We start from the raw sequence: 6000 nt of genomic DNA, 5'->3' as shown, positions 1-6000 counted from the left end.
ATTCTTTGTATATAACTATCCAGCCATATGTGTTTTACAAGAAAACAACCTTCTTTGACATTTTCAAATTTCTCAGCTCAGAATAAGGGAACATCAGGGAAGTGATCTTTTGGCTGCAATTTGTATTGCAATCATCTTGTCCACCCATCCAGACCTTTTTACTTCGGTGATCATTGCCATAGGCATAGCTCAGCTGCCCTGTAGGTTTCTGGAGCAGTTTCCAGGAGGATTTTGAAAATTGTTGATGTGGATGATGAATAAAGATGACCCAGGAAATTTTAATGACCTGGCGCCTCTGGGCAGTGTTCCAGATTTGTTAAGCTTTAAAAAATCTCCTTCAGCTATGAGGAAAGGTACATTTCAGAGCCTGTAACAGAAACACCCACCCAAGGTGGCTGTTCCTTGTTGACTCGTCCTCCTACAAAAGAAATTTCAACCACCCTCTTCACTTATAATCTTGAACTAAAGATGAGAATTCTTCCATTTCAGGATACCTTCTTCTGATCATTTGATACAAGTTCCTGTGTGCAGAATTATGTAACAGATTCTTTCTATGTTTTTAGGTACCAGAGCTCCTGGGTTCTGGGGGGACTTTTCTTTCTTGAGCAGTGTGTGTGTGTGTGTGTGTGAGAGAGAGAGAGAGAGAGAGAGAGAGAGAGAGAGAGAGAGAGAGAGAGAGAGAAAGAGAGAGAGGAGGGAAAGGGAGGGGAGGGGGAAGAAAAGAGAGTGGAGAGGGGAAATTTCTTCTGAGTTGTTTGTTTTGATTTTAAAAAGAGAATTCAGAATAGGTTGGCTGGGCTACCATCTTGTCATTAATAATTGTGTGTCTTGTTGGTACCAGTTCAAAGGGTGATAACAGAAATATTTATGGCATAACAAGGCCATATGAAGAGCTCAGTAAACAAGAGACAGGAGTTCGGTGAGTGAGACTGCTTTAGTGGAGTTGGTATTTGTACAAGGTGACACCCTCTTTCATACCGCCCACCTCCTCCCTGAGTGACTCAGTGTTAAGGGAGAAGCCTCTAAGCTGTTCATTAACACAGCAGGTGGAGGTGGAGCACACTGAGGAAATTCCTGCTGCCCATTTGTTTCAGTCGGATCCGCCTGGGGAATCACTGCAGGCTGGTTCACTCAAGAGTTCTGGGTTTCTGTCCAAGAGGGGTAAGTTGATTTATAATTGCAAATGTAAATAAATCTACTTTGTTTTACTTGCATGACTTTCTTTGCCCTCCATCCAAATGATTGAAATCAGAGCCAGCTGTATTTTCTTTGTCTTTTTCCGAGTTGAATTCTTGGCATCTTCCAATGAGAATTCTGCTTGTCCAATAGCTGTTTTTCGGGATAGTGTATTTAGTGCGTGTTGCTATCCACTTGGCAATTGCTTCCATCATAACATCACAGAAATGAGTCCTTTGAGTGGGGCTGTGCTAGCAGAAGATGCCTTTCGCATCTAAGGGTAATGAACCTTTAATCTTGAGTTGATCTCTTGCAGGTCTGTTTTCTCAAGTGATATTTTAATTTAAAAAATCTTCCTGTATGCATAAGTGATGTTTTTACTGGAATAGTGAACTCTGTTAATTTATTTTTGTAAATATTTTTAAACTCTGTATTTTTAGATCCCAGAGCTCCTGTGTTCTGGGAGACTTTTCTTTCCTAATCAAGCAGTGTACATTGTGTGTGTGTGTGTGTGTGTGTGTGTGTGTGTGTGTGTGTGTGTGTGTGAGAGAGGGGGGGGATTTTAACAAGGCTTAATTGTTCTTTTCTTAACTTCTAAGAACGCTAAGCTGAGCTGTTAAGAAACATGTCAACCCCCTGCACTCTATTTGTCCCAAATAAGAAACTCACCTTCTCTTAAATGAATGTACTTAGCATAAAGGCAGAGTGATGACCGAGTGGTGTGTGGTCCTCCAGAGGCATCTGTGTTCACGTGGCTAGTTTCTTTATGTTATTTTCTGAATTCTAACCTAAGAACTTCAGATAGCCAAGACCAACTTTCAACCTCTATGTTCTAGCCCTGAAATGCTAGTTTTAGAAGCCTTTTGATAAGAATTCAAAAAAAGGTATTTTCAGCAATTCTAATCTCTTCTAATTAGTATCTAAGCAGACTTGTCAAACTTGTGTTTTTAGTCTTACCGTTTCCATACCATACTATAGGAACCAAATATCACTTGTTTCCGCAGCCCTGGTTCTCCAGGGAGCCATCCCTCCCCTCCCCCCCACCCCCCCCCACCCCCGCCCTCATCCCCACCCTTTGGGCTCCATTGGAGGACTAGAGTTTTCATTGCTTCCTGCTGGGCCACTTCTGAAGTTCCAGAGGAGTTTGGATATGACCGTGCTTAATCACTACACATTTACTCAAGAGTTTTGTTATTTGTCTTTCCAACATCTGGAGTAGTCACAAAGCAAAGTATAGCGTTTGTGCAATATGGTTTTATCTCTCATGACATATGATCAAATTGAAAGCCATCTTTCACTTCCATGATCTATTTTGCAGAGATGGACTTTTTAATTTTTGCTGTAGTTGAGGTGTTTTAAATATTTTGGCAAAACTAAAGACATAACAGCTGTTAAAAATCTCACTAAAGTATTTAGATGATTCTAAATGTCAGGACATACAGGGTAATGCAGACAGTCAAGCCAACACTTTTACTGAAATTTTAGCTTCATGCTAATCTTAGGTTTGACATAATTTTTCCATTGGAGTGGAGGTCTTTTGCTCATTTAGTCTAACTCTGGAATTTTCAAGATGAGGAAAATAAAGCCTAAATGTTAGGTACCTTGCCAGGCACCAAGTAAGAGAATCGGAATGTAAAGTCAGCTTGACTGTCATTGGTCTCACCGGATATTCTCAGTGACTTTTTTCAAATTCCTTACACATAGAATAATAGCAAAAAAAATAAAAATAAAAAGCCATACTCATCTTTATGAATGGGCCATACATGTTATGGGAATAAGAATGCCCCCACCTAGCTACCTGTGAAAATTTGTTAGTATGTGTGTGGTTTGACTGTGACATAATGGACTACATTTCTAACTTGCAAACTTAGTCTTTCTATCTGTTATTCTGTTCTTGGATGCAATCTTATGGGTCTAGGCGCATTGGTAGGAAGGTGATCTGGTGGGTGTAGATAGATTGTGGTCTACACCATCAGAATCATTCTTACCTCAGCTACCATTCTGTACAATCGGTTTACCTGGCTGCCTTCTCTGTCAGCATTAATAGAGATGGATCTGAGAGGTTTTCTTTATTCCTGGGGATTCTGGAAACAAAACAAAAGAGGTATGTTTTGAAGACTGAATTCATTGTGGAGTGGATTGTGTATACTTTACCAAGTGCCAACTTGAGAAAACATGACTTCAGAGATAACATCTGGTTAAGATGCACCATTAACTCCAGCATTCCTTCCAACCAAGAAGACAATGTCTTTGGCCCAGGTGTGTTGGTCCCACACACCTTGTCCTGGCCACACACCTTCTCCTGACCATTATCTGGCTTCTAGGTCATTGGTTGGTCCTTTTCCATTTTCTCCTCCTGAGAACACTGATCTAAGGGTTTTATGTATTAATTGTTGCATACCTGTCCACAGCTGCTCAGTGTTTCTCACTTATCATGGTACAAATCCCTGTAACTTTAAGATGGTCCTCACATGCATTCTTAACCAAATAAGAGCCTCAATTTATTACGCTTGCATTTATGTCAGTTGTTAAATTCTTTAAAGATATGAATCATCTTATTATTGTGATAATTAATTGGAAGAGTGAATTTTATAGCTATCTATTAAATGCCAACAGGTTTTCTTCTAGACATGAAAAGTAGTAGTCCTGAACATTCATTGTAATTATATACTGGAGAGCTCTAAGTATCTAAATAATGTATTCGTCGTCTCCGTTTCAAGTATCCCTTCTCTAAAATGTTAGTGAAGCCCCCAGAAGGACTAAATGAACTGTGTAAACAGAACTTCGAAAATGGAGGTGTTCTAGAAAAGTACACAAAAATTATAGAAGAAGCTGATATTAGTTAAATGGTTTGGCGAAAACTGTCTCTATACCTCTGCTCTCACCTCTTTTCTCATTAAGTATGCTGTGAATAAAAAATTTAAAAGCATCTGCATACCAAAGGTACAGGGAACTGGACTCTAAATAGACCTGGCCTTGAATCTGCAAGGAGTCGAAATAGCCCGTGATGGAGCTTAGGTGACTGATAATTACCATTGGAGTGGGTTTTTAATTGATGACTATTGCATTTCACATATAAGGGGAAATATGTGTGATATTTATCTTTCTAAATCTAGCTTACTTCACTCACGATGATCACCCCATGTCCTATCCTTTTTCCTGCAGATGTCATAATTTCGTTCTTTATGGCTGAATTGTGTCCATGTGTGTGCATGTGTATAAAATTTCATTTTTATGAGCATATATTAATTATGTGAAGGAATTTCATAGATGCCTATAATGTCCTTTGATCAAATTTGTCCCCTCTATTACATTTTCTTATCTGTTATTTGGCCCATTTGAAACAATTATATATGGATTTCATTATTCTATTTTCACAAATGTTTATGAAGTATTTTTTCATATCATACTCCCTTCACTTTTCTCTCTGACCCCTCCTGCTGGTTTTCAAAAATCCCTGTGTTTTACCCTTGGATCCTATTATCTATTCATTTACTTATTGATTGATTCTGCATATGTGAAAGAACATGCAATATTTCTCCAAGTTGGACTAACTGTGCTTAACACGAGTTTTCTAGTTCTATACACTTTTTTGAAAAACAAGACATATAATATTATTCTTTTGGGGGGCTAAATTTTATTCCATTGTGTTTCTGTACCGGATTTTCATTATCTGATTTGTCGTTGATGTTCACTATGGTAGATTCAACAGACTTACGATTGTGAGGAGTGCTGTGAGAAACATGGATGTCCAGACTTGCGTTGTTCTGATTTACATTCCTTCACATACATACCCAGGTGTGGTATAGCAGAATTACATGGTAGCTCTGATTTGAGTTGTGTGAGGAACCACCATTCTGATTTCTTTAGTGGCTGCACTGGTTTTCATTCCCACCAACAATGTCTGAGGGCTCTTTTATGCCTTCTGCATACTTGCCAGCATTTGATGTTTGTTTTCTGACTGGGGGAGATAGAATCTCAGTGTTGTTTTAATTTTCATTTTCTTTATGGCTGAAGACGTTGAAAACTTCTTCAAGGATTTATTATTTATTGGCTATTTGTACTTCTTTTGAGAATTGTCCAATTTATCTGTCTGTTTGTAAATTGGATTTTTCTTCTTTTGGAGTTTATATTTTGGAAGTCTATGTGTGGAATATTACTTCTTTATCTGATGAATAACTGGAAAATATTTTCTTCTATTCTGTTGGCTATCTTCTGATTTGGATCATGATTTCTTTTGCAGTGCAGACAGAAGCCTTTTAATTTAATGTAACTTCCCATTTTTTGTTTTTAATCACCTGAGCAATAGGAGCTCAATTCAGAAAGGCATGACCTATGCTTATGTTTTCAGGTTTTTCTCTATGCTTTTCTCAAGTAGTTTCAAAGTCTCAGGCCTCATGTTCTGGCTTTAATCCATTTTTAATTAACTTTTATACAGAATCAAAGTTAGGAATCTAGTTTCAGGTATTCAGTTTTCTCAAACAACAGTTATTGAAGACATTCTTTTTTTTCCTAACATATATTTTTGGCATATTTGTTGAAAATCAGATGGTTAAAGCTATGTGGACTGGTTTCCTGGATCTTCTTTTCTTTTTCATTGGTTGATGTGCCTGTTTTTGTACAAGTACCAAGATGTTTTTGTTACTATGACTCTGTAGTATAATTTGAAGTAATTTGAAGTCAAGTATTATGACACTTCCAACATTGCTTTTTTTTTTTTTTTTTTTTTTGCTCAGGCTTACGTTGGCTATTTTTTTCTTTTTTGTGTGCTTGTATATGAATTTTAGGGTAGAGATTTTTTCTGTGATAGGTGATATTGGAATT

At 37.7% G+C, this 6000-nt stretch overlaps 1 protein-coding gene across 2 annotated transcripts in view; it reads left to right on the top strand.

Moving 5' to 3' along the window:
* The first annotated feature begins 1056 nt into the window (after positions 1-1056).
* Scel (sciellin) overlaps positions 1057-6000 on the top strand; it is an 87353-nt gene continuing 82409 nt past the window's right edge. For both annotated transcript variants that reach the window (XM_048341208.1, XM_048341207.1), the window contains exon 1: positions 1057-1161. The gene's annotated coding sequence lies outside the window, so the exon portion shown is untranslated. The remainder of the gene's footprint in view (positions 1162-6000) is intronic.

This window comes from Perognathus longimembris, chromosome 3 (assembly GCF_023159225.1).
Source record: "Perognathus longimembris pacificus isolate PPM17 chromosome 3, ASM2315922v1, whole genome shotgun sequence".
NCBI lineage: Eukaryota > Metazoa > Chordata > Mammalia > Rodentia > Heteromyidae > Perognathus > Perognathus longimembris.
This window is presented reverse-complemented; position numbering and strand designations above follow the sequence as displayed.